This window comes from Cyclopterus lumpus, chromosome 14, assembly GCF_009769545.1.
Source record: "Cyclopterus lumpus isolate fCycLum1 chromosome 14, fCycLum1.pri, whole genome shotgun sequence".
Taxonomy (NCBI): Eukaryota; Metazoa; Chordata; class Actinopteri; order Perciformes; family Cyclopteridae; genus Cyclopterus; species Cyclopterus lumpus.
In genome coordinates this window covers 7,791,337-7,806,265 of record NC_046979.1, presented here as the reverse complement: position 1 = coordinate 7,806,265, position 14,929 = coordinate 7,791,337, and positions in this window count along the sequence as shown.

The following is a 14,929-nucleotide window of genomic DNA, read 5'->3' as shown; positions in this document are numbered from 1 at the left end:
CCTTTTTTTTTACCTTGTAAAAGCTCAGTGAAACAGATTGAGGACTCGAACAAAGACTTTCGGTTCAGTAACATGCACGCAATCGCATCAAGCAACCAAGTCCACAGGGCCATAAAGGGAAGGAATATGATACAGCTGGGATGAAAGAACGCACATTTTGGCAGAGGACAATGCCTCCAGCGTTAGGGGTCAAAGAGATAACGCTTTTTTTCTCCACTGACACACTTCTGCCAAGACTGCAAATGCAGCGATGCGGTGATTATAACTTCAAATGCATAAAGGAAAGTTTTAGTGATTTTTGGATTCTCTTCACATAATTCTCTTTACTTTCCGCACAACTATCATGAAGCAAGGTTGGCAGAAACATTCACAGACAGCAAGTGCAGAGAATGCTCCGCTCACAAAAATGTCATTCTTATTCCCAGTGAGGAGCAAAATGCTTCTGTGGCTTCGACTAATTAACTGTGAGAAAATGTGCTGAGGTTCAAAGAGGGAAACCACACTGTACATTTCAGGAGAGTTTTCAAGCCAATCCAACAATATAAAATATCTCTTCTTCAATAAAATGGGGATTCTTTTGAGGTTTGGCAATGGGAAATGGACATGCCATGTCAGTGAGTCATGTATACTTCACCTGGAATGCTGTCACACCAAGGTTGGATTTTACATGTGTCTACTCGGAAGCATATTACAGTAAGGGCAATGTGTATGAATATGAATTAATAAAAATCAGATTATGTTGACACACAACCATCTGTTTAGACATTTGGTGGCCCAGCATGTTTATGAAACACAATTTGCTCTGTTTACCTAATTGAATTTCAGTCAGAGGGAGCAGTTCCTCTCAAAACAAAAGTCAGGAAAAATTCAAAATCCAGGAATGTATAATTTGGAAAAGGATAATAACAAAAGGATTCGAAGATTTCTCAGTGGTCAGGTTTGCAATTTAGTGATTCATTAAGTGCTAATAAATCACGAGCATCCACGTGGCCAGTCTCTGAATGATTATTAGCTGGCACCAAAGGCACAATGAGGCCTGGCTGTGGGAAATGTGTTAGTAATGTAGAAGAAAATGAGACATCTCAAAATTGCCACCCGTAAAATATAATCTGGTGCTTGTTTGTTGTGATTTTGACTTCATGACACAGAAAAAGCAAGACTTACATCTGTTATGTTTCTGTGCGTGTGTGTGTGTGTGTGTGTGTTTATTTGACAAATTCCCATTCTAAACCATAATAGAAGCAAGAAAATCAAGTCTTAAAAATAGACAGGTAAGTGGAGCAACCCAGGCTAACCAGTGCTATTCATAAGTGTCAAAATAATAACGAATCTTACATAGCTACAGAACAATACATAGTGTGCTTTCCATAGTGGATAACCCATAACTCTTTTTGCCCTTGGGCTTCCTTCAGGGTGAATCTGGCCCTGATCCCATGATAGCCATCTTCTTCTCAAGCTGACAATTGCATGTCCAATGTCCACTGGACTGGGTGATCTGACAAATATCAGGGTTGCATCAGCTTTCATGGTTTGTAAGCGCCCCGTTCCACACGTAACCTATCTTTAACCCGGCCATCTGAGTTGGACTCGAGCACAAAGCGAGTGGGGAAACAGAGAGCCAACGAGACATACATAGATATGCAGGATAAAAGAAGAGGCAAGAGAGACAAAAAGATACATATCTATTACATATCAAAGGAGTTTTGTATTTCTCTGTTTAGGCAACGCTTCTCAGGTGTGGGGAAAACAAGTTGCTGGTTTTTAGGATTCATTTAAGTCTGATTGTTTATTTAGTTGTGTTTTTGCAACAGACGCCAGAAACCAACCAAATATTGCAACATCTCCCCCTGCTGGATCTACTGCAGTGAGATGAGCAGATGAATAATTGAGGCTCTCTCTCTATCTCTATGATATTCGTTCAGTCTCTTACTCTCTTTAGCTGTCTCTCTCTTCTTAAGCTTTCTCTCAATATCTGTTCCTTTTTCTCCAAGGATCGATCTATCTGTATCTATCTATCTCTCTATCTATCTATCTATCTATCTATCTATCTATCTATCTATCTATCTATCTATCTATCTATCTATCTATCTATCTATCTATCTATCTATCTATTTATCTCTCTATTTATCTCTCTATCTATCTATCTATCTATCTATCTATCTATCTATCTATCTATCTATCTATCTATCTATCTATCTATCTATCTATCTATCTATCTCTCTCTCTATCTATCTATCTATCTATCTATCTATCTATCTATCTATCTATCTATCTATCTATCTATCTATCTATCTATCTATCTATCTATCTATCTATCTATAAATCACCTCTCTATCCCTGCTGTTGTTTAGATGGTGGGCGGGGTCAGAATGCCACATGACACATTAAGGGGTGGATGAAGAGGGAAAATGCATTGCCTGAGGATGGAACAAATGTCAGCATTAACAAATTACATCAGCAATAGCTGTGCCTGTGTGTGTGTGTGTGTGTGTGTGTGTGTGTGTGTGTGTGTGTGTGTGTGTGTGTGTGTGTGTGTGCGTGTGTGTGTGTGTACTTGCATGTGAGAGACTGGAGAGGTTACAAATGTGTTTGTTAAGGATTTTGAAATCTGTCTTTATGATATCAACCACACAATTATATACTGGATCAAATTATCATGGATGTTGGATGTATTTGTCCTCAAGATGAGTGTATGCATGTGTGTGAGGCACATGGGTCCATGTACAGATTACACAGCATGCATATACATGACATGACAGAGAAAGAATACAACCGTTTTAAATCATACACATGTTTCGCGTTTGAGAAGGACATCTGCAGGCTTTTTATTAGAGAGAGCCTCAGACGGACCCTCATGTAATATGAAATTGCTGCCCTCTGTATTTCACAACAGAAGGACTTTTTTTCTATCTTCCCTCTGCTGCTCATTGTATCTTGAAATCTCTGAATCTCTGAGGTACCCTGAATAGAGCAATTGCTCAGGAGAGTCGATTACGGCTAAGACCACCATGTGATGGGATCCATGCAGCCACTATACGCCAAATTGGGTCAGAGGAGTAAAGTGGGGGGTTAATGGGCCCTTCAACACTTCATACCCTTTGCTTCCGGAACCCTTGATCGGAGTACACCCATCTACGAACGCAGACTTGATTTCACATACCTGTAAACACCTGGCAAAGTATCGGCATATACTCAAAACATTGAGTTCATACTTCAGTAGGTGCATGTCTCCAGGACCCCATGTTGCCACAATGACACACACACACACACACACACATACAGAATAACAATGGTGAAAACAAAACCAACCCAGCCCTATCTCTTATCATAAGAGATATTATGTAGTGTTATAAAGACGTTAAAATATATATCCTGTGTAAATATAAGAGCCTGTTGTGTTCAGATCCCTGATCATTTTCTCGTCAGTCTACTGGCATTACATGTTTGGTATCACTGGAAAAAATTTAATTAACAAGCTTTTTAATGCCTCTTAGAAAATAACATACTGTAGCATCCGCTGTTAAAGGTAAAGTAAAGCATTCAAAACTCACATTTTACACTGACATACCTATATGTACTTGTCAAAGTATTTCACCAAGGCATATTACATTTTTTGTCAAAATCAGCACAATTTACTTACTTTTGGATATACGTATAAAGCTTGGGCTAAAGCTTTGGCCAACGGAAAGTCTCTGTGAGCCTAAAGGAGGAGTCAGCAGCCATCTTAGTCATATTTTACTGGGAGCTCAGGCTGTTTAAGTCCAGCCGGTGGCGTTTTCAAAACACTTACAGCAAGAAGTCTTACATCATTCTATTCAGCTTGTTTCGACACATTTGTGGATCCTTCTAAATGTTGATCAATATTCATTGAGTTTATTACTATTTCAATGTTTTTTGGGGCTATATGGAAATAAAGACTCCCAGTAAACAGTCAACACGCAAACAGTAAACATGGCCACGACATGTTTTTTAATAGATCTTGGAGCAATTTAGTGTTTTTCATTAAATTATCATGTCATGTCGAGTCTTTAGGCAGTCCAGTCTCAAGTAACTCAACTCAAGTCTCATTTATTTCGTAGTAAATCTTCTGGTTTGGTTTCTTGTATTAAGCCCTGTTGTGTTGTCACCCTACACACAATATCTTTTGACTACACTTAACAAATGCTATGCGGTCTATTTAGCAGCACTCTGGAAAAAAACACCATATGTTTTGATTTGCTTCCAGTCTGATCAGGATCCATTTGCCTTCCCCGTCATTTGCATTTAACCTGCTAACATGTTGATGGATGCCTTCGCCTCCAATGTATCCCCGGGGAGGTGATGTGAGATATGTGTCAATTCAGTGTACACAGTCTATCAAGGCTTGATTTATGGTTCAACTCACTGCAGTATGTGCTGCCTGTCACACAGACCAGCAGCTTGAAAACCTAACCATAGATCTAAAGATAAAAGGCTATGTGCATGTTGGTCATGTTCTGACATTGTGTGGCATTATGTGAACACAAGACGACAGAAGTGGAGAAGCATGTGCTCTTCAAATCTGGTTTTCTTCAGATGGTTCCCCTCATAATTGCATTGCAAAAGCATGATGTATCTTAACAATCTATGGTTCACCCTGTGCTTCCTCAGTCACACACCGTGTTATCTTTTAAGTTCTTTATTGATTCGTGCTCTCGAGACAGGAAAATCACTGGCCTCAAGGGGAAATCATATTGTGTGCCTGTACAAGCCAATTCATTTATTAAGGATAGATCGAGCACTGTGTTATATTTTCAGGACGTCAGTTTTGCATCGTAATCCCCATGTGGAAAACAGGTCAAACCTCTTTCTGAAAGTCCATTGTGAAATTAGTTGTAATAAATAAATGTGATCAGAAGTAAAAATACAAATATTATACTATTATACTGTGTTTAAATTCAATACGTGTGCACTTTGACAAGTTTTCTTTCATAAATAGATGGTTTCAAAGGGGTGGCAACAAGATGGCAACAAGATGGCAACAAGATATGGTTGGATGCCAAAGTGTGGCCAAGCAGAAGTAAGCTTCATATCCTTTTTTACTGCAGAGCTTGTTAGTGAGAGATATGCATAGCAACTATTGGTTTAGACAAAGAGCATCCGAAAGGCCAAGGAGAGAGAAGGAATATGGAAGCGTTCAAAACTGAGGGAGAGAAAGTAAAAGAAAGAAGGAAGTTTAAAGAATATGACAAAAGAAGGAACAAACCCTTCTCAATCCACGAAGAGGGAAACAATGTGCAGGTTGAACAGGACACACGATTAAGATGAACAACACCCAGCTATTGCTTGTGCTGACCGTGGTAAAAGTGGGTTTACACACTGTGATTTTCAGCGAACAGGAGAGAAACGCACATCTGGGCGTAACACATGCATATTCACAAAGAAATATGTGCATGAAACACATATAAGCCCAGAAAACACACAGACACATAGAAACAAATTCTCAGTGGCCAAGGTGACGTTATACATCTATTATGTTTGTCGTACCTGTGGGCACAAGTGTGTGTGCTTGGTTCAATACTGAACACGCCTACTGGAGCTTACTTTAATACAAGACAGCTGTCAGCACACACATTGTGATAACACCCTGTAAAGACAGCTATTTATAAAAATAAAAATAAATTTAAAAAAATTCCAAATAGCCTCACACTGAACCATGCAAACACATTGTATTTATTCTTTGACCTTCAAGAATTAGGCAGTGTTTACTGACTGCATAGCCGACTGGCTTACTGCAGCAAAACTGAAGCCAGGGCCATTGTTCGGAGAAAAGAAAATGCAAACGGGTCAAATTTGTTCGGTTGTATTATTACAAAGAGTGAATTGTGTGCTGCGAGATGGTCACAGAATCTACAAACATCCCCTCACTGCTGTGCGAAAAGGAGAAAGTGCATTGCAAATAGAAAGTAGCTATACATATTACTTTAATGACTATGTACCTGTTTAGTTGGTGCGACTTGACAGATAATTCAGTTATCCAATGTTATTATTAAAGTTCCATTATTTCATAAGAGCAAAACTAATTGTGTTGAAGCAGTGGTCCAAAAATAGCAAGGAGCTCCACACGTCTTCATAATGTGTGACGTTATTAACTGCTGGAGTTGAAGTGGTGTTTCTGTAAGCAGTCCGAAAACAGTTAATTCCTCATTAAAGCTTCCACTTCACGCAATTCATTGGAACAGGATGCATTTGGTAATGGAAATCACGCAAATTACCACTCTGTTGTCTGGTATTAACTATAACCAAGGATTGCAACAAGCTTAAGAGGACTCTCGATTCAGGATGCTTGGCTGGCAAGTGGAGAGAGCACACAAATGTAATCCAGTCATGGTAAAACAGCAACTTTTTTAATTATGTTACATAACTCCCGCTATATAAGGAAAACCCTACAGACTGAACTGAATGTGTATCCCATGAAAAAGGAAAGCAATTTTGTAGATGACAAAGCGACTCTTGTCTTATTAAAGTCAATCAAACATATTTAGAATGAAGTTTGTGGATTAAAAGGGAACAGATGTGCAAGTCAAACATAAAAAATGCAAAAAAAAAGAAAAGAAAGTTGAGGGAAGTCTATGAAGCAAAGTGAGGTGAAAGGGAAACATAATAGTCAAAAGAGCAAAGTTGATTAGAGATGAGCACAGAATACAATCAACCTTCAACAATAATTACAATGCATTTTCAAAACATCTTCTTTGAGTTTTTTTATTACTTTCATGTGGTAAAGTGGCATCATACTTTATGCTATACAAGTGCGTCCACACTCCACTACATCTCTGCCCTCTGTTCTCCAGGGCCTGATTGTTACTGGGCTTTTCTGTGCCCTTCTCTCGAGTCCTCGTAGTTTCTTCTCCTCCCAGGCCACTATATGTGCTTCCATATATTTCCTTCTTCTCCTTCACTTTGCTCTGCAATTACCCTTGATTGTATCATTTGCCATCCATACTGTCTGTTTTCTGCTCCCCCTTTTCTTCATTCGTGCAACCTTCTCTGAAATTTTCTCCCCCTTACTCTTCTTACATTCAATTCAATTAAATTTGGTTTATTTTGTATAGCCCAATATCACATGTTACAAATTTGCCTCAGAGGGCTTTACAATCTGTACACATACGACATCCCTGTCCCAGGACCTCACATCGGATCAGGAAAAACTCCCCAAAAATAACCTTTCACAGGGAAAAAAGGGAAGAAACTTTCAGGAGAGCAACAGAGGAGGATCCCTCTCCCCGGATGGACAGAAGCAATAGATGTCATGTGTACAGATGAACAGCGTTAAAGAGTTACATAAACACATTACATGAATATGACAATGCATGCCCTTGTGCACCCTCCCCTCACACCTTACAATCCCCTTTCTATCCACCTACCTTTTTTTCCTATTCTTTCAGTTCACCTTTAGTTACTTATGCTCTCTCTTTGCCGCTCCTCATTTCAGTCTTGGCACAAGTTCATTTCTTCTGGAGAGCAGAGCAACAAAAACATCAACCGCTGTCAGAATGGATGGGACGGTTGAATCGGAGATCAATGGTTCAGTAGTCAGGCTGACCCTGGGCGCCAACTTCAAAACCACGAGAGAGACAAGGAGAAAGGGAAATAAAACCAAACAGAAATACAAAATTGTGGAGACAAATACACATTGCTCTGGTCCTAGAAAGTACATTTAAATGTAAATGATAGAAAGGGAGAAGATAAAATAAAGCAATTGTGATCTAATGAGCGCTGCGGGAGGAAACAAAGACAATATGCTGATGATATCATGATGGCGTGGAGGATATGTCCCATTCTCAACCCTACCATCACTGAGCTTTTCCTCTGGACTGACGAGTCTTGCCTTCGGCTGATTCCACCATCATTAGCTGATGCCCAATATTTAGCTGCCGTCTAACAATACCTAATGTCTAGCTCATTTAGACAAACCTATCACAATGGCGGCTCTGCAAATGTCGTCTTATATGACTGACATTATCCTTATTGCAAAAGAACCGCTCGTGGGCTTAAGCCTGCATTGTTCTGCTGAGACAAGCTTGCCTGGCTGAGTTTAGCAAGTCATTTTCTGTGTGCAACGTTATGGCTCCAAATGCTAACATTCCCCAAGAGGGACTTCTTCTTTGGAGACGTAGTTGCATCTAAGCACATTTGAGGTTGATACTGTTGTTACAAGGGGCTGTTTGTGTCTTGGTAATTTGTGTAAATCTCATGCAGTGCACCAGAATCCCTCAGGGGAACTGTACCGTCGTCCAATGAGGTTGAAATGAACAAAGGACAGTTCTGAAGTTCTGTTTGGGATTGAACATCCTGTACAGAAAACGCAGATGTGATAACTTCACTTTCGTTTCAGCATCTTTCACCTCATTGTTTTATTTGTATGACCCCCCCCAACGTCATTATTCTGGCTGACTTTCAAGGCTCTCGTCAACCCAAATTCCATCGTCAGCCTCCAGGGTTTGATAAAACCCCGGCATGCTACCTGCCCATCGTCAAATGGTTGACAGAAAAAGTTAAAAACCAAAATTCCGGCTGATTTTGCCCCGTGTTTGCTGGATGTAGTGAGATGATTGCAACAGAAATATAATAATATGTAAATGTAGTTTTCATAACTTGTTTAGAACTGCCACCAAGTGACCTAAGACATTTGGTATTGCTGTTCTCGGCCACAGTCCAATGCCATAGTGTAACAACTAATCCTTTACAATGATTATTCCTAAAGCATATTTTAAAAAGTAAAATGAATAAAAATTGTCAGCAAATTAAACGTACGTAGAATAAAAGGGATGGCTCTGGTAAAGCACCTTCACATCCTACTAGTACAGTACTTGAGTTACTGTATCTTGTTACATGAATCTCTCAGTGAAGTTACAGCACATGGAGAGAAAACTGCCAAAACTTCCGGCTTTTTACCAGCCTGTCTCACTGAGTTAACGTAAAAAAGTTGCCGCTTGGTGTCATAATACGACCTCACGTTAGTGCCTAACATGTTGGTGTTATGGACCGACCATTTAATTCCATCTAAGCTTCGAGGAGGAGCTTTTGACAATGGATGGATTTGACAATGGCCACCTTGAAGAGTGCAATTAAAATAATAACTCCTTAAACTCAATTGATGTAAAGAAAAGACTAATTGTTAGTTTTTTTTAAACAATTACCCTCAGGTAAACAAAGAAAACACCTGATGAATAATACATCTATAATCAAATGGTTTTGAGTACAGTAATGAACTAAATGCAGCGCTAGTTGTCATCTCTTCACATTCAATTAAGGATGACAACATAATTGTTGGCCAATGTGTAAGAAATACCCCAACAAAAACCTATGCTTTAGTAACAAATAATCACTGAAAGCTGGTTCTGAAAAAACCAACAACAATGTTTAGCTTGTTGCCGACAAACCTTTGTTGCAGACGTGATCAGCTTTGTTCAGATTTGATTCACCACAATCACAATAGCTACCAATATAGCAACTGAGACTCAAAGCACATTGGTTCTGAGTTGGATTATTCTGTGTAACGAAGGGTGATCACTGGTAAGAATTTTTTTTCTTATGTGGCTTCTTTTGTACAGCTATTGTTACATTTTGACAGTGCTGCATAAAGGTGGCCCATTAATTCCTGCAAAAAACACGATCCATGGACAGACTGTTCAATGCACCTCTACGTAGGAGGCAAGGAAAAGTGCTGTCTTTTCTTTAAAAAGGGAAAAGGAGGGTTTGCACTTGTGACAATAACCATTCACACAATGCTTTTGTTAAATTTCAATGTGTGCCTAAAAATGTGGATCAAGAGAAAAAAACACAGCATTTGCATTCAAAGCAGAAACAATTGGAGTACAATTCATCCTGTGCCCAAGACTGAGTGGGACTCTATGAGTCTCCCCTATGAGGGAAAAAGTGACAGTCACAGAGAGAGAGAGGATGAGGAGAACCATGCAGAGAGAAAGAGAAAAAGCCTTTTCTCGCTGCTCTTCTGCCAGCGAGAAGCAGCTTTATTACATAACAGTCTCAGGGCTTGGCAGCTCACATGCTCTTAAGGAAGAAGCACACGTTCCCTTGCACCTGAAATCTCATGGCAGCGTGGAAGAAGATGGAGATGAGGTGGAAGCTAGAGAGCAGAGACGGTAAGAGAAGAAGAGTGATAAGAAAGGCTATGAGCAAAACAAAATACACACATATATATATATTTATATATATCCAAATAAATAATAAGAATTAAAAAATATATATTTTAAAAGTAAATAAATAAAGGTACAGCCTAAAGTCGTTCTACCTTTGCTTTTATCAATGTTTTTGCATTGGCTAAAACTCTTTAAAATATATTATATTTTTGGTGGACCGGAATTGCTCAATTAAAAGGTTGCAATACAAACAGGGATGTAGTAAATGTACCAATGCATGCCTGCAGCCTTGTTTGAACCACAAAAAGACAAAAAGACAAACATCCAAATTAATTATTAGAATATCAAAGGAAAACGCCTTGGAGAGCCCTGGCAACACTATTAGACTGTAAATGAATCTCTGGAACTTTGAACCGGTTTAAACCAATTTAAGTCTTGTAGGAGATCTCCTTACGTATATTTAGTTAGGATAATAATAAAAAAAATCAAGAGAAAGTGTCCGATTTGAGTGGGATTGATTTACAGTAAAATACAATGATGCACCATGATCCAATTAATATGAGGTTGGATGGTAAGGAAAGTTAATGCTTTAAGGACATGTGGCTGTGAGGTTAGGAGACAAAAGTCAAAGACAGTTGTACTTATTCATCATACATATCTTATACAAGGGCTGAGATGTTGAGTATATTTTATACAAAACAGCCACACTAGCATACTCTGTGAGGTTCTACTTGTGTGCAGAGGTGCTTTGAGGTAAATACCAACACGGTCCAATGACTTCATGGGATCATCAAGTATATGTGAAAACTGTTTGTTCATCTGGTAAATGTTTAGATATTTGACAGGAAAACTGAACTGCTAGTGTTTCTCCAGTTAAAGTCAGGTTTGAACTTCTAGGCCCTAAAAATGTCTGTCCAAAGTTTCATAGCAATCCATCTAGTTAGTTATTTTCTGTCTTGGACAAAGTGGTGGACATACTGACCGATTGACAGGCGGACTTTACAATCCCAGGAGCCAGACAAAATGTTTAAAATGTAAATTTGGAATGGGCCGGTTTACATTATTCTTATCAGTTACTCTTCTTTATCATTTTCTGGTGGAATACAAGGCTTCATGTCAGAGCTGCTGATAATTTGAGTCCTAATACATCTATATATCTATATCTATTTCATAGAGTTCTGGGACTCCGAAATCATTCAAGAGTATCCCAAATAATTCCACTGGTTTGTGTAAATGTAAATGTAAATATATATATATATATATATATATATATATATATATATATATATATATATATATATATATATATACCATATGTTGCCTGTTTATTTGTCATTTAAATGATGTTTACAGGAAATGTATACACATTGAAATACACACATTACATAATTAAATACAGTGTGTGTAAAGTGACAACAGAAAGGGTGATTCTGAAATTGACACGACTTTAAAATCACATGCCATATGTCACTCCTACTTTTACTACCTGTGATGTAAACTGTGCACAAAAAGTAATATGTCATGCTTCCCGACAGAGTGTGTCTTTGCCTGGTCATCCATAGCACAAGGACAGAGGTATAGCCACACATTTCAGTTCTTTTCTTTTTATTTAAAGACTAATGCAGAGAATCAGATTCTACAGGGCCATATCATAACTGAAAGAAACAAAAGAAAACATTTACAGAAGGTTCACCATTTCTACATCCATTAGAACCCAATATCGTTGGACTATCAACACATTCCTGTGTATGTGTGTGGCTATGTGTGTTTGTGTGTGTTTTGAACGTGTGTTTGTCGATGTCCATATGTAGACAGTCTCACTCTAGTTTCTCTTTCCCTAATCAACTTTTGTGCTTTAGAAAATTAGTTGTTTTTTTTACATTTCAGTGAAAATCAGAACATATTTTCCTCGATAAAAATACAAGAAAAACTCCAGTAGGTATCTAGGAATAACCAAAGACTCAATGTTGAAAAGCAAGTGCTGCTGAGAACTGCAATGGACCTTGCATCAAACATAATGAAAGAAATGACGGATGTGCCTACAAATGTGATATTTACATGTATGCTCTGCATATGAATGTGAAGGTAAAAGTTGGAAGCTCATGATTGCACTGTGCCTCATATTTCACATTCTCTCTCTCTGGAGCATTAAATGTAGCAAAACCAGACCTTGCTCAAAAAATATGTGTAACGGTCTATCACATTTGTTTGATCCTGCTTGGAGTACAAGAAAGGGGCTTAGTAAAGATTTTTCCAAACTGAAAAGTTTACAAAATTCACTTAATTCTGGTAAAGTCAAACTCTCTTGCACACCCTGTAATATCATTGAGCTTTGGAAAGCAAAAGATAAACAAAACGACCCATTGAGCAAAGTAACATATTCACCTGCCTCCATTTTTGTAACGACAAACAAGCTCAAGAAATGAACAGAATATTATTAACAAGTTGATCTTGTTACAGTTTTGCTCCTGTTTTTTTTTTTTTTTTTCAGTTCAATCACTTTATTGCATGTCTCTGGAGAAAAAGTGCAATCAACAATGAGAGCCATTTTCCCTTCAACCACCGACAAATCCAAAGCGCAAACAAAAGAGATAATCCACTGTTTTCTTTGATGTCACCCTGTATAGCCATGGTTGAAAGAAAAAAAAAGCTAGTGGGTGCACAGCTGATATAAAAGCTAAGCTTATTTTTATTTCTTTTTTTATAATAGCTTGTAAATCTGGAACACAATGGTCAGGGAGAGAAGGTCAATGATGTGGTTCAAAGCTGTCCTTGCATAGCACAAAGCTGACTACATAAATGTAATGTTATTGTTCTTCTAAATGTGCAAAATGCATAACAATAGGTTGATAATACAAACAATATTCATCATCATCTTAGCTAATAACTTCATTAATAGAATCAAATACTGTATGCATTTATGTATTTTACATATGTATATATATCTTTTTTTCTTCATGATAATAAACATACATACACTAGTTTAGAATTCAAATATCTTTATACAACTCTTCATCCTGAACTCTCCGGTTCCTTGAGCCTCTGCTTGTAGGTTAAGTGGCTGTTAACAGCATACTTGCATATGCCTGCAAAGACATCTGCCATTAGGGGATCGGTTCAGCATTGGTCATAATGATAATGCAAATAATAACAATAGCAACAACCAGCGGGCTCTTTTTTTGTATTCCTTTGGCATTAGCATGATTTCTTCACCCCAGCGCACTACCACAGATAATTCAGCAGGGTTCTTACATGTAATTTAAGTTGTTTAGTGCCCTGTGAAACATATTTTAAAAAGCACACCCAGAGCCCACGATGCAACACAATGCACCGGCACTCCCCAACATGTAAGGGGGAGATTTCGTGAAACAAGGTTAGAGTGGGAGCCCAAGATGCACACACAATGCGATGCCTGTTATCTTTGATCAAATCTAAATAATTCCTAGATGTTTATGTATATCGCTGAAACTACAAGTTGCGAGGGGTCAGTGTAAAGCTACAAGGGATAACAGCCCCCGACTGAGTGTCAGGTTCAGGTCCTAAGAAAAGCCCTTGCTAATTAATATTGCTACATTAACGTAATTTAAAATGGACTGTTCAGAAACCTCAACGTGCCACATCAGAGAAGAAGCGTGTCCTTAAAATGTGTGTGTGTGTGTGTGTGTTTTTAATAAGTTAAAAGAAAAAAAGAGCAAGCAATGTTCAAGACAAAAACAAAAGCATTTTCTTTTTCACATCTACGTTAGTTTCTAGTCTTTTTTTTTTTTTTTCTCGGAAGAGGGATTGACATCATGCTACAAAAATATATTCATCTCCGTTGCTATCGTGGAACTACAAGACAAAGTCCTCTGTGCGAAACACAGCGCCGGCTAAAGCAAGATTACAGTGCCACTTCGACTCACCGTCGCCTTTCCCTCTTTGTCTCTTTCTGTCTCTGTCCCTGTCTCTCGCTGTTGCTCGCCAACAAGCAGCAACAAATGAGTCCAAACGGGCATGTGATACTGAAGGCAGTGTAGCTGGTACTTTCTGAGTGTTAGCGGTATGTCTCAATTTTCAACTGAAAGGAGATGGTGACTAAACAGGGTCGGGGGGCGGTGGGGGGGGCACAAAGGGATGGAAAATCCAGATGTGCCATCAATCAACAAAGTAGTAGCCATCACAGCTTCAACTCTGACAATTCAAAAAGGCACTTCTCCTCCTTCTCAGTGTGCTCCCCCCCCCCCATACATGTTGTTAAGCGATGTCGACTTTACTTTGCTATAAATGGCGTTTTGGCCCCACCATGAATAGAACATACAAAATAAGTAAATAATGTGTGATTTAATTCTAAATGTCAAATGCACTCCAGGATTCGAGATGATGTTTACATTCTTTCTCATAACTAACCAATCTCAGAATACACTGTTGATGTTTTTGCTGTTGTTGCCGTCAGTGTGTACACAAACACACAGTTGAATACTATTTTACTTCAGTGTGAAAGCAGCTTTGAATGGAACGCGAACAGTCACTTAAGCGTGAATTAGACCAGTATATACTCCTTTTGTAGAAAGTATCATGAACCAAAACTAAAAACTAATTAAATAAATAAATTATCTTCTCCATGTTTTCAATAAACATACCCTTTAGTTACACTTTGCAAAGATTAAACATAATATTGACATCTCTAACTTTTGATCATATTTACATGGCTGCGAAAGAAAAATAATAATATTATAAATGCTGAGCACAGATATGATGGAATTTCTTTCATTTTTTCAATCCCTAAATAAATAGTGTGAGACATGTGTTATTGCTATTGCTGAAACCCT